We start from the raw sequence: 19,134 nt of genomic DNA on the forward strand, positions 1-19,134 counted from the left end.
TGAGCACTATTTAAAATACACAGTGTAACGGTCTTGGCTAACCAAGGTGTTACAACTTGGTATCAGAGCGTGCCAAGGTTAAGGGTTCCTGGAGACAGGTTGGGCATGTACACTCGCCACTAAAGACAAGCTCAACTTAGGGTTTGGTAACTATTTATGTGGTTACATGCTTAACTGCTTAAATATGATATAAATTCTTTATCTGCATGCCTTATTAGGTAGCATGAGATATATTGATAGGGTTTGACCCTTGACTGTTGTATGATATAAAAGGATGTGCTTATTAGCACTGATATTGCTTATGAATGTAAAGAAACTGCTTATTAGCGTTGTAATATGGACATGTAGGTCAAGATTCGTTCATTAGTGCTGTCATAAATACATGTATGCCAGAAAATACTTATTAGCATTATTAATTGTTATGAATATCATAATGTGCTTATTAGCAACATACTTGGATATGAACATGAATCGACATGCTTATTAGCATGAATATTGAATGTGAGTGATTATTTGCTTGATCTTGGACTGTGAGGCGGTAAGAGGTTTAGTTATCACTACCTAACTGGCCGTATTGATTATTGCATCAAGATATAAGCTTGGAAGTATGCTTCCAAGGCAGATTGAATCATCAGCTAGCCAAGAAGATCAGGGCCAGAATGACAGACAGGGTCAGACCCCACCGCCAAATCCTGGGAACTGGCAGCAGTTGCTTGCTGATTTGTAAGCCAGTGTATTGAGGTAGGAAGAAGAAATCTGCCTCTTGAGACAGCAGCAGGTTCCTGCAGGGAACATCTTGCCAGAGGCACCACCTGTGATGGTGCCAACATCATCGTTATAGGAAGTGAAATTTTGACAGCTTTTTTGGCGGTTAACTTTCCCTCCATTTTTTTGGGACCCTATAGCGACGACTTGTTGTTGCTATAGACTAAATTTTTAATTGACCAGTCGATAAAATAGGGATCTATAGCTACGACATGTCGTCATTATAGGTAGTGAAATTTGGCAACAAACTTTTGGCGGTCTAATTTCCCTCCGTTTTTTTGGGACCCTCGTTGTTATAGACTAAGTTTTTCCCTCGCTTTTTTCTATGAGAACGTGTCATTGCTGTAGAGTCATCCCCTTTCTCGTGTTCCCTCCAAATTCTAGGAACTCTACGACGACGATATGTTGTTGTTGTAGGGTTCCTGGAATTCGACGGGGCATGGTGGCGTGATGTTGGCTACCCTATAGCGACGACATGTCGTACAACGCTATAGCTAATTTAATTCAATATATTTTAAAAAAAAAAAAAAAGAATTTTTCGTGGAATTCGACTACATGCAGCGACGACTTTAGCGTCGCTGCAGTAGATGTCGTCGCTGTAGAGTCATTTTATTGTAGCGGGGTCAGGATAGAGTCAGGAGTCGAGATGGAATCGGGGATAGGGTCGGGATAGAGTCTAATACCACATATATAGGATAGGATGGCTATTACCACATTGTGATAATTGTTATTATTTCTAATAACAAAGAGTCATAGACATACATCTAGTGGATGCCTTGGGAATAGTAATCCAAGTCAATGTATTCATCTAGTATTCCTCATTTTTTTCAAGATATTTCTTCAAAAGGATAAAAAAAAATGAGTACTAGATGTCTGCTTACTATTTCCAAGGGATCTATAAGGTCGTAATAGGGTAGGTTGGAGTTCGAAATAAGATAATTAAATAATAAAATATTAATTTAATAATTAATAAGATAATTAAACAATAAAATATTATTTTAATAATTTAATAATTATAATTATAATATGAATTAAATAAAACTAAATTCGAATAATTTGTATTTCATAAATATATAGATAATTATATATTAACATTTAATACATTGTCTGCTTACTATCTCCAATAGATCAACTAGATGTGTATTGTAACATCAAGAGTCATTCAAAAGATGTGATTGGATTTTAAAATATATATATTCTAAATCGTATGTTTTTATATTTACCATAGATGGCAATTGATAAGAGTTGGACAAAATTGAGAAATCGTGTCAGGGATGCTTATTGGAATAGTCTCCAAAACTTCATGAATATGGCCTCAAAACAAAAAGATTGGGATGAAAGAATAAGATGTCCATGCGTCAGATGCTTGAATGTTAGACTGCAAACTTTGGATGTCTGTAGCGCACCAATTTTTTTTATTTTATTAATTTGTGTGCTTTATTTTGAATTTATAATTGTTAAGTGTTATTAATTGTATTTAAATTGTTTTGAAGAAAATATGTGAATTAAAATTGTTAATTGTTTTAATTTGTGAGTACTTGAGTTTTGGTTATGTGCACCAATGTACATGGTTAGTAGAAATGCACCTTAGCACTTGTGTTTGTGCATGTGCATGGTATGCATGGTGAGCATGCATTAGTTTTCATGCACGGTAATTTTTATTCTCCATTTATTTATTTTATAAATTAAGAAAAATGAAAAATGGGAGAAATAAAGAGAGCATGTTCTATAAATCTTTTGTTCACACTAGTGAGAAATGAGAAACATATGCTAAGAAGAGAGTTGCATTTTTTTTGAGTTCTCATAACTTTGGACTCAGCCTCAGTAAAACAGTCATAACTTGTGATTTAGATTTTCAATTTATGCAAACTTGGTACCGTTAGAAATCCAATTAAATTATCTACAATTTTTAAGAAATATAATTTTTCCAAAATCATGGTGTAACCGGGTCAAAAATGAGTCTCAAGTTACAGGATGTTTGGGTTATGAAAAACCCACTTCGAATTTTCATTCTTTTATTTTCCTTAACCTGGCTATCACTTATAAATAGGTCCTTAAACCTCTTCCTATCAGTTTTGACACCCTAGACGCCCATCTAAAGAAAGAAAGGAAGAAAAAGAACTTGAGAAAGAAAGAAAGAAAGGAAGAGGGAGAGAATAGAGGGCTTTGAAATCCCTAAGGTAAGCTTTGAGATTCATAGTTTTCTTCTTCTCCTCCTCCTTCTTCTTGATTCTAAGTATTTTGGGATGGTGGTGATACGTTTAATTTCTCAAGGACCTAGAGAGGGTGTTGGATAGATAATTGACCTACACATACAAGGGTAAGATTTTCTTTTGATTTATTATGTTTGATTGATGTAAATTAGGTTTTGGGTTGGTCTAATGGTTTGGTGATCATACAAGGGTGTTGGAGCTAGCAATTAAAAGGAGAGGCCTTTAGATTTCGGCACTTTGGTGTACTCAAGGTTAGGAAGGACCTTGTTTTGGTATTATATTGATCTTGGGTTCACCTATGTAAATGATGTATTAGCCGCATTAGGGTTCTTGTATGAATTGAGTTTTGTTTGTTTGATGTTTTCTTATGACTAGATGATGCATGTAGAGTTTTCTATTATTTTGTTTGTGGATTGATGAAGTGATTTTGGTTGAGCCTAATCTAGGGTTCTTATGCATAGCACAAGAATTGATTAATTCTATGGTTATATTTTTTTGCAAAATAGAAGCATGATAAGTTTTGTGGTATATTTTATTATTGGCACTATGCATGTTTCGATATGTGCATGTTATTAGTACTAAGTCTCTTGATGTATTGAATAAAGAAGCATGATGATTTTGGATGATAAACTTTGTTCTTGAACCCTACATGTGTATCTTGGTCATGACATATATTAGGCTTTAGGTGTTGGGAAAACTTATACATGATCTTTATTTATTTTCATGTAGAACTAATATTAAACAAATTAATATGAGATAACTTAGAACATGTTTCTAAAATTGAATTCAAAGAGAAACAATAATAAGAATACTTACAATATACACAGTAGAATGAATGATTCATTCCTTCAATTTCTCTAACCCTTGTATCCTTTCTGTCACAGAGTATTATCAAGAAACTGAACCGAACTTCTATAATCTTCACAGTCTTCCAAAATATCATTAGAATCACCTAGACTAGAGTGGGCAATTCTCAACACATGAGATAGATACAAAGAGATGAATAGAAAATAACAAAGAGGCTTAGAAAATGACTTGTGTTTAGAGAGAATCTAAAAAACTATTAGAAAATCTGACTTGTGACTTATCAAAACTTATGTTTTGACTTCTCTCTAAGCACTCCTTTTATAGACTCAATTAGGCCATTTAATTAATTTAAAAAATCAATAAAATAATAGTCAATTTGAAGCCCTAGGTTGAAATTATCATGGGCTTTAGGCCCGTGAAATTTCTCATTTGATTATATGCCCATTGGACTTAAAATCAAGGCCTGTATTATTTTCTATTGATTTAATTAATTAAATTCTTTATCAAATTAATTATTTATAATTTGAACCTTGATTTAAACTTATTTATTAATTTAGATATCAATTTACCTTAATTAATAAATCCACCCAAATTTTTCTTTTCTTCTCAAAATTACACAACTCTGTGAAACTATCCAAAATTGACATGGTCAACTTTGATAATTCTAATTGATAATTAAATTAATTAATTGAAACTATCTAGATGGTTTTATCCTAGGTGCACTGGGGACCATGGGCCTATGAAATCAAGCTCCAATAAGTTATCATAAATCTAACAAATAAATTTACTAACTTATTAATTCATCATGACTCCACTATAGACTCGAAATTGCACTCCTGAATTCATAGAACGCTCTATAACAAATATAGATACGCTATTAATTATCCATTGTTACAACCAAAATTGTCACTCAATCCTCTATAGACGGTCTACAATGAGATGGGACTAAATTATCGTTTTACCCCTCATTGTATTTTATCCTTAAAACACTTAGTTCCTTGTAAATGATATTTCAATAAACTAATTTAATTACTGAAATGAGATCTCTATCATTTAACACCTTGAACCAAACTAAAAGGAAACCATCGTTTCACTTCTTCATCAGAAGCTAGAGATGTTCATATCTATGATTAACACTCTCACTCAATTATACTATCGAGTTCCCAAGATGTAAGTATGGGCTAGTCATAGGGTAAGCTGGTAACGAACAAGTCAAAGAACTCAAATAATACAATCAGTTAGAATACTAACCACTCAGAATTGAGATTGAATTGACCTATGATCAACGATATGATATGACCAGAATAGATAATAACGGTACGTTTACTTATCTTATAAACTGTCAATATCGGTCCAGTTTGATGTAACAAATACATCTGATCTTATCTACTTTGCTAATGTTTTGGAAAGAACATAACACTACAATGTGTAAGTAGATCATATCATAGATTGACAAGTCAGTGCAAATTCTGTGCACTGACTAATCTTAGGACTAACTTATTTTGAACATATAATCATATTTATATTCCACTGTGATTACGTCACTATAAATACGATTAGCTATATGCTCAGGATTTAATAGAAGTTTATATTAAACAAATAATCATGAAAATAAAACATGTGAGCAAAGTGATTGACCAAGTTAAAAAATGATTTCTATTCTTTTATTGATAATAAAATGGAATTACAAAGAAATTAGGTTTTAATTAGGGCATAAAACTCCAACATTAGGTTCCTTTGTTTTATTTAGATTATGAGCATGAAAATATTGTTGTAATAATGGGCATCTTAGAATTTCCATTGATATTATAATAAAATATATTTGAGTTTAATGTTGACTATATTGTAATGTTTTGGTCTTGAATATATTAAGGTGTATGTTTGAGTTAGGAAGCATGGTAGTAATATTTTAATTTGTTTTGCATTTTCATTTATGCTTGTTAGTGTGTCTCGGCCAAGGCATCTCTTTTTGGGGTTTATGTTTTTGAAATGGTTAAATTATGTGTTGCATGCTAATTGTAATATTGAAATGCATAAAAATTATAGAGACATGCTAGGTTGTTATGCTTGCTGATTTTATTTTATGGAAATTTGCAAATAAATTAAGAGAGGAAGCAAATTATGTCTCAAAATTCATAGTTTAAAACTAAGACAAGTAAATAGTGAATTTCATACATGAATATTGTATTTTCCTTAATAAGATAAATGCATATTTTTAGTGTTTAAAAGTTGAGAAAAATTCTTTTTAAAAAAGATGACTAGAATTTGGTTTGATAGAAAAATTATGAATAATGGGTGTATCTTGCTTGCTGGATTTTTCTTAGTAATATGGTAAATTGCTTTTATTTAAAAGGATAAAAAAAATGTTTTAAAAACTCATGTCTTAAAATTTATGTGATAATATGTCGTTGATTTTTACTTAACTATATGGAAAATCTCTTTTAATTAAAAGATATCAAATATATGTTTTAATAATGTATGCTTGAACATTTATACATGAAAAATATGATTTTTCCATACTTTGGATATGTATTTTATCATAAATAATTATGCAGAATTTATTTATTAAATAATTAAGTAAAATTATTTTCTAAAAGATGACCAAAGAATTATTTAGTTAGCCTTTTTCCCAACGTACATGTAATTGTGACTTAATGAAAATTTTGTGACCTTAAGGTTTCACTTTTTACAAGGCTAATTTATTTCTATTTTATTTGGGAAATTTGACTTTTTATGCTTAATAGCATGGTGTAATACAAAATAATGCTAGGCATTTTTAACATTACAAAATAATGCCAAATTTTTTGCTAGTACCCAAAATACCCCTAAAAACAACTATCTCATCTCTTCCCTCCCCCTCTCTTCCTTCCTCATCTCTTCCTTCTTCTTGTTTCTTCCTCACTCTCACTCACCTCACCTCACCTCACACCACCACTAAGAGCACCACGGTAGAGCTTGGGACCGCCACTAAGAAAGCCATTTGTAGACCAAAGTAAGGGTTGAGAAATCTTGGAGAAAAATTTAATGGGTAAGCAATTTTTTCTTAAATACTTGGATTAGTGATGTTTCCTTTAAACTTTTTGAGCATTTCGTATAGATCTGAGCAATATTTGTACATTTTTTTGGGTTTTTTCTGGTTTTTTGTCGATCTGCGTTTTCTGGGAATTTTCTGGGTTAGTGTTGTGCTCGATGGGTGCTCGATGCCTGCTCGATGCAGGCTCGATGACACACCAATTTTAGCGTTGCATGTTCTGCTCGATGGGTACTCGATACCTACTCGATGGGTACTCGATGGTAATGTTCATTCTCACTTTTCATGCATGCTCGATAGATGCTCGATGCAGGCTCGATGACACACCAATTTTAGCGTTGCATGTTCTGCTCGATGGGTACTCGATACCTACTCGATGGGTACTCGATGGTAATGTTCATTCTCACTTTTTCATGCATGCTCGATAGATGCTCGATGCCTGCTCGATGCAAGCTCGATGGCACATCATTTTTTACGTTGCATGTTGTACTCGATGGGTACTCGATACCTACTCGATGGGTACTCGATGGTAATGTGCATTCTCACTTTCTCATGCATGCTCGATAAATGCTCGATGCCTGCTCGATGCAAGCTCGATGGCACATCATTTTTTACGTTGCATGTTGTACTCGATGGGTACTCGATGGGTACTCGATGGTAATGTGCATTCTCACTTTTCATGCATGCTCGATAGATGCTCGATGCCTGCTCGATGCAAGCTCGATTGCACATATTTTTTTACGTTGCATGTTGTGCTCGATGGTTACTCGGTAGCTACTCGGTACAAGCTCGATGGTCATGTTTTTCAACATCATTAAAATACCATTTGTGTTTGTGTTTTTTTATTTCAGGTTCTACTGTTTACGTATTTGTTTCTTACAATGGTGTTTGGGAAATGCATGGTAGGAAATGGTATTTCAAGGATGCTGAAGGTGAAGTGATACCAGTAGAGAATGATGTCACTTACTTGCAACTACTTGACATACTGCACGAGACATTTCAGGTGGATAGAGAGGTGTATGAATTGAAACTCGAGGTGCCATACGTATGCGGCGAGCAACCATTTGCACCGGTTCAATTGAAGAATGATCGTCAAGTTCGTGTATTCTTAGGAATAAGCTTGAATGAACGGGTAGTCTTATGTGTGACTCCACTTAAGAAGAATGTCATATCAGATCCTTCTCCTAGTGTGAACAAAAAAGACACGACTAGTATCGATCCATCTCCTGCAGGTAGCAGTTACAAGCATCTTAGCGAGGTGGGCACTTTTGTTCCAGTTACTGATCCGATGGCTACTATTCAGCTTGATATACCACAAGGAGGTCCCACAGGTGTGCTTGAGGCATATGAGTACGATCCCTATGTGAATGATGATCCAGTTGGTAATTGCTTTGAAGATAATGATGATGGTTCCGAGGATGACTCGTATTATAGTGCAGATGTTTCAAATGAGGAGTTAAACATTTCCCAAGCCCAACAAGTAGAAGAAGAGTCAGGACTGCCTCTTGCACAGGCACCTCTCCCAACTCAAGGACGCCGAGCACCTGCTCGAAGCAGTAATCAACCTGCTAGGACAGAAGATAACACTGGGTGGAGGGAGACAATTGTATCAAGAGAAGATCACACCAGATGGAGTGCCCCAATGTTTACAAAAGAAGATATTGAGGCATCTGCTAAAACCCATTCCTCATCATCTGGTGGACCAATGGGAGAAATATATGTTGGGAAGACTTTTGAGGACAAGAATGATTTAAAAACCAAAGCTGCTCTATTTGCAATGAAGAATAACTTTGAGTATATGGTGAAAAAGTCTGGTACTGACGTGTGGTATATCACATGCAAAGATCCTGACTGTTGTTGGAGATTGAGAGGGAAAAAACAACCAATGTCCCCCATGTTTGAGATCACGGTATACAAGAGCGTACACACATGCTCACTAGAAGTGCGACAAAAAGGTCATCGTCAAGCTGCACCGTGGGTCGTTGGACACCTCATAAAGAACAAATACGCAGTTGATGGGACCAGTTACATGGCAAACAACATAAAGGAGGATATGAAGAAAAATTTTGGTATTGATATGAGTTATGAAAAGGCATGGAGATGTAGAGAGAAGGCACTTACGTATGTTAGGGGGACATATGAGGATTCGTATTGCAAGTTGCCATCCTACTTGCACATGTTGCAGCAAAAGAATCCAGGTACAATTACTGATTTTGTCACTGAAGATGGTCGTTTCCTATATTGCTTCTTTGCCCTTGGAGTTTGTAGGAGAGGATTCAGATTTTGTCGTCCTGTGATATGTGTGGATGGCACGTTCTTGAAGAATAAGTACGATGGCCACATGCTATGTGCCGTTGCTTTGGATGCGAATAGTCATTTATATCCAATTGCCTTCGGGTTTGTGGATAGTGAGAACCACAACTCGTGGAAATATTTCATGACGAAGTTGAAGGAAGCCATTGGGGACGTTGATGACTTGGCTTTCGTGTCAGATAGGCATGCGAGTATTATTCATGCTCTAGAGGTTGTCTTTTCTGATGCCTACCACGGCGCATGCTACCATCACATCAGTATGAATGTGAAAGCCAAGTTCAAGACTGATCACTGTCACAGTGAGATGTGGGCAGCAGCCTATGCATGGAAGAAGACGGAATTTCTAAAGCATTATGAAAATATTAAGCGAATGGATCCTCCTATAGCTGCCTATTTGGAGGGAATTGGTTTTGATAAGTGGTCTCGTCCTTTCTTTCCTGGAAAACGATACAATATAATGACTAGCAACTACGCTGAAAGCTTCAACAACAAGACCAAGGATGCAAGAACCTTTCCAGTTACAATTTTTTTAGAATTCATTCGGTTCACACTACAGTCTTGGTTTTCTGAACGACGTAGTGTGACAGAGAAGACTACCACCAAATTATCCACCCTGATGGAGGCAGATGTATCGAACAATGCTGACAAAGGAAGGTTCATGAATGTCTATGCCCTTGGTCAATTCGAGTTTCATGTAACTGGTGCAGACAGCGATGCTGAGGTGAATTTGATGATGAAATCATGCTCATGTGGGGTATTCCAGCTCATAGGCACACCTTGTCCCCATGCAGCTGCAGCAGCTATAGAGCGTGGAGTGAACCTTTACTCTTTGTGTTCACCGTTTTACACCATTGAGTCATGGAGGAATTCGTACAAAGAAACCATTTACCCAACTGGGAACAAGGATGACTGGATACTTCCAGATGACATTAAGAATATGGTAGTTGATGTACCCATAGAGAAACAACAAGTTGGTCGCCCAAAAAAACCAAAGCTAGGAAGACCAAGGACAAATCGTTGGCCATCTGGCGGGGAAAAACCAGTTACAATGCGTAAGTGTAGTAGATGTGGTGGTCGTGGCCACAACAAATCCTCATGCAAAGCTCGGCTTTGAGTTTATTTTTTGTTGTATTTTATTTAAACTTGAAGTTGAAGGTTATTTTCCGTTTTCTTTTTTTATTGTCGTTAATGAATTTTGGTTGTTAATTGTCGTTAATAAAAAGATACTCGACTCAAAAAAATTTCTTAAAAATCTACATTTTAAGCAAATAAATATAACATGAGAATGTTCAATGTCTAACATTCTGATACCATAAGTCAACTGTCCATTTGAGTCTGAACAACTCCATGTTGTCATCGCAAATCGTGTCAAGTGGTAGCCTACCCAATAAGTGTTCAATGTGCTTGATGGCGTACACACCACAATCTCCACTGTAACCAAAACATAAATTGCATTAGTAACAAAATCAACATGGAATTTAATTTAAAAAACTTGAATAAAAACTAGACTTTTATTTACCTGACTTTGGTTTGGGGTACTGAATCAACTGGCATGCGGTGCACATTGAACTCTTTGCATCTTTTAGCTCCAGGTGGAATCGTCAACCGAGGGTCGTCCTTGAAAAGTTGTGACTGCAATAACAACGATGGGAACAAAGTAGACCATGACTTCATAAAAGATTGCAGTTGTTTATCACTTATCACGGTCACGTCCGAATCATAAACATTCAGAGTCCAAGTAGAAATGGAGGCTTCAACTGCAAACCAATGCGCTTGAAGGTAGTTCTGGCACCAATATACAGTGTCTACTCCCTTCCACGATGCCAGAAATTGATTGTCAATTCCCGTAATCATTGATATCACATCTGAATCCCACAAAAACCTTTTCTTATCCGCTTCCTTGGCATTCTGATATGCATCATAACGGGCCGGTACCACTTGTGAGAACATAATATTCATCACAACACCATCTTGCCGATACGCCCCGGGATAGAACTGTCGACGCCTACGTAGCATATGCATGGCCGCATCAATATGCTGCAAAAATGATTGGAAAGTAATTAATCAGCCTATCGAAACCCCTATTGAACCCACTGCTTATACCAGATAACAAATATTAATAAATTTAATAAAATTACTTACCCCATCATCGATCCAAAACTGTGGTGTCTTCATCGTCAGAAACCAACTCGGACCATACACACCAGATTGGACATCCCTCTTCGTCTTGTTCGGAATATCTCCAAGCAACCACTTGCCGACCGTTCTGTACTGTGTAGCAAGTGGCTTCTTTAGAGGGTCGAGGACTACTGGCACGTCATCAATCGCATCCAAACGAGCTTTCTTTCTGGTTGGGTCGGTGTAGTCTTCAAATTTCTTAGGTTTGCGTCTTTTCCTCTTGGCCAATTGAAACTCTACACCAGCAACATCCCCAGGTTCTATAATAGCAACACCTGGGGTCTCAGGATTTGCTGTGAGTACTATCGGGGGAGGAGTGCCTATGTCATGTGAGACAAAATCATCTGGGAGGTCAAGTGAGTCGGAATCAGAATCAGAATCATTTGGAAGATCTTGTACGAATGCCAAGATCTTATTGACAGCATCCATGATGACCGCCTGGTTCTCTAGGATGGTGTCCTGACGACTCTCGACTCGCTCCAACCTCTCCAACACCTCCCGTAAATCAGGTTGATCAGGACTGGGGTGTACCGATGGGGCTGGGGCCGAGGGTGTGGGGTCGATGGGGACTGGGGTATCCTCATCATCAAGGCCATCAACAAAAATATTTGCTGCCTTCGCAACCTCAGCAGCTATCTCCGCCACCTTCTCAAAATCAGTGGGAGTTTCTACCTCTTCTTCTTGTCCCAACCCAGGATACAAGGGAGCATCACCCTCCGTCAGAGCGCTATAATAATCTATCTCCGAAGGTCGGGGCTTCAACATGGACAACACAATCAACTGCATCAAATACAAAGCATTAAGTCAGTTTGAAACCACCAAAGAATACTCTATTTTGACATAATATAGCAGAACTTACACTCGTCTTCTTGAACATCGGTGCAAGGTCGGCCTTCGAAATAGGACGCTCCTTATTGCTCGACCAACTAAGCATCCTCGGAAACTGGTTTCCATGGTTAATACCATACTCATGTGCAAACTGCTGGATGGCTTCATATGCCCAATACTGCAATGCATGGACATAACCATACAAACTGTATTTTGCTTATTTCTGTTTCCCCTTAACTTCCTTTTTCTTCTCATAGTTCCTTTTCTGATGATGCATGTCTTTCTTACATGAATCCATAAGCTTGTTAAAAGACACCTTCCCCCATGGGTAAGTAAATAAGTACTCAGTGTCCTCCACCATCTTCAGCGAATCTATCCAGACATTTAACTTGCCCTCTCGTGCAAGTAAAACCCCCTCAACAAAGAAACATAGGCCCAACTTGTAGGCATCTTCAACTACAGTGCAGTTTTTTAAAGCAGCCTCCAAATGCATTAACTTCATTGTTTCTTCATCATTAAAGTACTCCTTGATTAAGCGGTCACTAGTCAAGTGTTTCTTCAAATCAGTCTCAGATGGCCCGGAACTGAAGTTCAACCCCGTAACCAAAGCAAACTCGCCTCTACCAAATCTGCAGGGTCTAGATCCCAAATGTAAATGCAACTCATCCTCTTTGAAGCACTGGATCTTGCGCAACATTAATTGATGCATGAGAGATGCAGAGAAGTCCAATTTCTCAGCCATGAAAAATTGTTTGAATGGGGATTCCTTCACCCTTTCTATCAACCCGAGCTCCTCAAACTTGTCCTTGATTGTTTTAAAGTAACCATTGCCCCTATATGTGACTCGTCCAGGAAAGTGATCTGTCAAGGGTAAAAGATACTTCAGCATCTGCAAAAAATAAAGATAACAATAATACAGTTAAACAAAGTCGCATGAAAAATCCATAAATAAACATACATGCAACCATCGAACCCATCTCGAACACCCATCGAACCCCAACCCGAGTACCCATCGAACCCCCTATCGAACCCCTAGAGCATGCATCGAACCACCATCGAACCCAACATAAGACCCAATCCATCAAGCATGCATCGAACCCCCATCGAACCCCTAAGGCCTACCCTATCGAACCAACATCGACAAGCATCGAACCCAACAAATACCAAACCCATCGAGCATGCATCGAACCCCATCGAGCATGAATCGAACCCAACAAATACACAACCCATCGAGCATGCATCGATCCCCCATCGAGCATCGAACCTAAACTTGGAACCCTTAACGGCTTAACCTATCGAACCCCCATCGAGCATGCATCGAACCCCCCCATCGAGCATCAAACCTAAACTTGGAACCCTTAACGGCTTAACCTATCGAACCCCCATCAAGCATGCATCGAACCCCCCCCCCCCCCCCCATCGAGCATGCATCGAACCCCCATTGAGCATCGAACCTAAACTTGGAACCCTTAACGTCTTAACCTATCGAACCCCCATCGAGCATGCATCGAACCCCCATCGAGCATGCATCGAACCTCCCATCGAGCAACCTTACAGACCCACAAAAATCCCAGGCTTCACTAAAACATACCCACACTATTCCATACCCAAAACAAACCAGATTAATCCATACACACAAACAATCCCACACTAATCCATACACAAACAATTCCACACTAATCCATACACATACACACAAACACAAACAATAAGCTTACCTTTGTTTTGGGTATGGAGAAACTTGAACCGTGGGTTTTGGATGACAGACGGCGAGAGGCAAGACGGAGGCGCGGGGTTTCGACGGGGGCTGTGACGGGGGGCAGCGCGGCTTCGACGGGGGGCAACGCGACTTCGACGGGGGCCGCGACGGGGACTCGAACCGAGAGTTTGAGAGAGAAAGCTTGAGAAACCGACGGGGAGATCTGGGTAGTTCAATGGTCGGGGGGTTGGGAGTTTGTGACAGAGAGTTTGAGAGAGAGAGGGAGAATCAAAACTGGGATTGGGGGGAATTGTGACAGGGGTATTTTGGGTACTAGCAAAAAATTTGGCATTATTTTGTAATGTTAAAAATGTCTAGCATTATTTTGTATTACACCACACTATTAAGCATAAAAAGTCAAATTTCCCTTTTATTTATTAGCTAAGTAACTATGGTTAGAATGAATAAGAGTATTTTATGAAATTAATTAATTTTGTCAAAATTAATTATTTTGCGGGAAATAGAAAAGTGTTGTCATTTTTATTTTTATTTTTATTTAAATAATAAATGATATTTATTATTTTGGTGCAAATATAACTAAGTGGCTAGTTAAATCAAATAAATTTTGTGGAATGAAATTCTAGAATGGAACCTTATGATCTAAAGAGGTAATATGGAAATGTTAATAAGTTGGTAAACTAATTCCTGCTGAATTTTTAAGGAAGTGACAATAAAACAAAAAGGTAGAATCTACCAACTCCAAAGTGTGTTTTAAGAACTCTCTCACGTATACATGTTACATGCAAGATAACTTTTACGTTCAAATATACGCCATTTGATTAAGTGCATGGTTCTTGTTTTGTAACCATTAAGGATTACTCAGTAGAATTTGGGTTATTCTTTTAAGATTTTATGTGAAATTATTGAGTATATATAGTGTGGTGAAACCTGTGCCACATGTGCATGGTCCATACACACGTGGGGGGTATGTTTTTTGACATGTGTAAATCTTACTTGATATTAAGACGAACGTTTGATTGTGATTCTTGGCTCGTTGTGAAATACTCACACTTTATTTTTGCTTGGACTTGAGGTAAGGAAGTTAGCTAGAAATTCTATTAATTATGTTATGAAATGTATAAGCTATTATGTTATGAGATGAATGAGCTATTATGTTATGAGATGAATGAATTGTTATGTTATGAGATGACTGAGATATTGTGCTATGAGATAAGCTGCTTGTATATGTGTTTATATGTTGTATGAAAAGTAGTAGGTTGTTAGCATGCTGAACGCAACACAACAAAGGAGTTACTAAGGATATGATATAACTCATAGGGGCGGACGCGCCGAGGTTATTCGAGGACCAAAGTTCATGTTTACCTCATAGAGGATGTTTTACCAGTTTATGCTTTTGTTGGTTACCTCTTGATGTGACATGGACAATAGGGGTGTCATGATCACATAATGTATGATTATGTTTATGTTTATGAAGTCTTATGATTACGATATGAATATGATATATGATTATGATTTATTAAGCTATGACATGAGTTTACGATATGTACGTAGATTGCTTTATGTTTTTTTGTTAATTGTTGTATTTTTTTATTTTTTTTTTGTACTTCCTTACTAGGCTTTTAGTTCACCCCCTTGCTTTCCCCCTTTTAGATAGACAATAGGATTTCTTTTAGGCACGAACAGTGATGTGGGGAGCTCCGATGTATAGGCATGTATGACTCGGGGTGTCCATGAGCGATTAACGATCTAGTTGAACGCCAAGAAAGTTTATGAACTTTTTATGTTATGGTTTATGTTTTCATTTGTCACAGTGGAACCTGTATTTTTCTTCTTTTAGGATTGCATAAAGACACTTTATTTTTATTTTAAACTATTGGGCTCAAATTGCATGTTTTGATAAGACCGTACTAAACTTTTTTTCTCTAAAATGATAATTTCTAATAAATATGAACTTAGCGACATTTTTACAAAGTAAATAGTTTAGGGCATTCTTACAATGTCGTTTAGGCACATATATTCGATCAAGGTTTCCAACAGAGTTATGAACAATAGATTTACCATGGGGAAGTCGAGGATGATGTTGTTGATGACGGGGTCATTGAGAATGAGCCCGTAGATGAGATGCGTGACGTCGTTGACGATTTCCTTTTACCGAATAATATTGAAGAAGCTAACAGTGGAATGGGTCAATATTATGACGATTTGTTCGACGAGATTGAAGTTGAGTTGTATCCGGGTTGCGATTGGATATCATCGTTTCGCTTATTAGCTAATTAGTCGATGCACTGAAAGTAAGGGGGGAGATATCGAACAACATATTTGATGAATTGTTGAAATTATTAAAGCTGCATTTCTGAAGGAGAACAAAATCCATGCATCCCACTACGAGGCTAATACCGACGATACTGCGGATTTGAGAGATTAGATCTTAATATTAAACAATTATTTTTAATTAATATATGGATATTTGTTTTGTAATCTGAAGGAATTATTATTTTTATGCATATTTAATTTGGATATTATTGTTTTTATGAATTAAAAATATGATTTAAGAAATTATATTTCATTTTAATAAATATTTTTTTATTAGTATAAAACTATTAGGAGCGACTGTCAAAGTATTAGGGACGACAATTATTAGGGACAACTTAGTTTGTCGCCGCTAATAATGAATATTATGTTCGACTCATTAAGGGTGACAGTTTAGAGGCGTTATGTCGGCCCTGATGTCATTAGGGGCGATTTTTGGCATTATTGTCGCCCCTAATAATACTTTTCTTGTAGTGACACGAGTGGTTAGACTGAGGTGGTAACCACCGGTGTTGGTGGTGAAAGTGGTAGGGGGTGGGTGGGTGAGTATGAGTTAGAAGAAGATGAGAAATTGGGATATTTCTTTTTGTTTTCTTTATTAATGTATTGTTTTAAATAAATGGTAAAATGGTTTATCCATTATCTTTATTAACTATGGTTAGAGACCATTTACTAAAAGTCTTTTAAAATTGACCAAAATGCAAAATTTTAGGATCTATTTTGATCAATTTCTCTATTTTGGATCGGATCAAATTCGCACTATAACTCAAAAGCCAACAATAATAAATTTCAAATCTCATAAATAACAACATCAACTCATAAGTCATAAAACAATAACAATATATTTTATTTTGATTTAAAGTTTTTTTAATATTAATTTTTGGATTAGATTAGATGAGTTGCTTTGTACATTAAAAGTGTATCCAATAAGCTCAAGTACATATTTTAGAAATTTCATTCCTATTCTATCTCTTTACCAAACATGTCTGTCTTATACGTAACATAAAATTACAACAAAGGTTGTACTCATTTAGGATATTGAGTGGGGTAGTCTGAATCGGAGTGTGATTTCTCTAAATATAGTATGCAAACTTTTTTTGGGCCATAACGAGGCTTTTTGGACTTAAGAATATGAACTATTTTGGGCCATGACGAGGCCTTTTGGATCTAGAAAGATGAAAACTTTTCTGGGCCACTAAACAGGCCAACCAAGGTCCATTCATGGCATAGAAACCTTTTTTTTTTCAAACTTTCAAAGTATCCCACTTTCAGATAAGTCTCTGAAGCTAGAACAAAAGCTGATCACTCGGTTATTTTCTCTAAATCTAGCTAAATTATTTCAACTGCAACTACGTACATTTACACTGCTGGCTACAAATGATTATATAATATATATATTCATATTATACATATATCTGTCAACACAATGATCACTGTGAGTGACTGGATATATATTTTGTAACTAATCGATACATATTAATGATCATAATAAAGTCATTCTCCCACTTTAATTGTGTCAAGACAGCCAAAAACAATTCAAAATCATCTTCTACGACCAAAATATTTATGTGACAATTTTATTTAACTAATTAAATTTATTTTGAGCTAAACTCATTATTTTAAAAAAAAATTGTGAATAGTTTTAGCTTGCATATCATTTTGATATATACTTGAAGGTGACTAATAACTATAATCTGAGGAGATGGTAAACTACGTACCTCTGCATCGTGATGATCGGTTGAATTAATTCTCATGCAAGAATATATAGTCCTGAATCTAATAATTAAACATTCATATATAAATCTAAATGATACAATTATTTTTCACAAAACATAAAATTGAATCATTATATTTCAAACAAGGGTAATTAGTGAAAATCATTTTGCAACATGACATTTTTTTTATAACTCTTTGAAAATTGATATTCCAAACAAGATATCGAGTATTTTCAACAAAATATTCAGCATATGTTAGATAAGATATCAAATGTGTCCAGAATATAATTTTACAAAAAAAATATTAAAATAAATTAATAATATGACTGATAATTAAGTAAAAGTTACTTTGGTAGACGCCAACTCAAAGAATATATAAATATATATATATATATATATATCTATATCTATATATATATATAAAGGAGAGAGCTTCAATAATATTATGTGGCACTCTAAAATTTCTTCAAATCACTTTTTTTATTTTCTCATTTAATCTAATTTTTTTATTCATTTTCTATTTTCTAAAATATCTTAACAATTGAAAATATCAATATATATACATATTAATTTGATTAAAAATTTATTTAGTTAAATATCTTAACTACTTATTTATTGAAAAATACTTAAAAAATTAATTAAAAATTACGTAATAATTTTCGATTATCTATATATCTATTTTTCTTATTATATTATAATTATGTTTTTTTATTCCAAAGTGAATAGTTTTACAAAATATTTATATCTATATCTATATATAAATGAGAAGGTGACATCCTATATTTTTTACAATCTATTTTTACTATTTTGTGAGAATTTTATATTGTGTCCAAAAAAAAAAATATACGTATATACGTACATCAACCCTTCAACAAATGTAACCGAAATAACCAAATTAATACACATATTTATAAATACATTGATTCTAATATAGTCATACGTAACAGTAGTTATCCAATAATAATAGCATGAAAGAGATATCAATGAGAATGATCACATATGGTTTAACTAAACAGTTATCACAATTAGATTTTATTATATTATTATATCATTTTATAATTAACATTTTACAATCTAAAGTATCTAATTTTTTATTTTCTTTAATATTTTATTCATTTTTTCAGTTTTAACCCATAAAAGTATGCCGTTACAAAATAATATGTTGCTTTTGCAGGCAGTTCTCTTCCTTAGAAAGAGATCTACATTGATATTGGTAAGAACATATAATACATGAATATTAATGAGAATTAAAAT

This window comes from Humulus lupulus, chromosome 5 (genome assembly GCF_963169125.1).
Source record: "Humulus lupulus chromosome 5, drHumLupu1.1, whole genome shotgun sequence".
Lineage (NCBI taxonomy): Eukaryota > Viridiplantae > Streptophyta > Magnoliopsida > Rosales > Cannabaceae > Humulus > Humulus lupulus.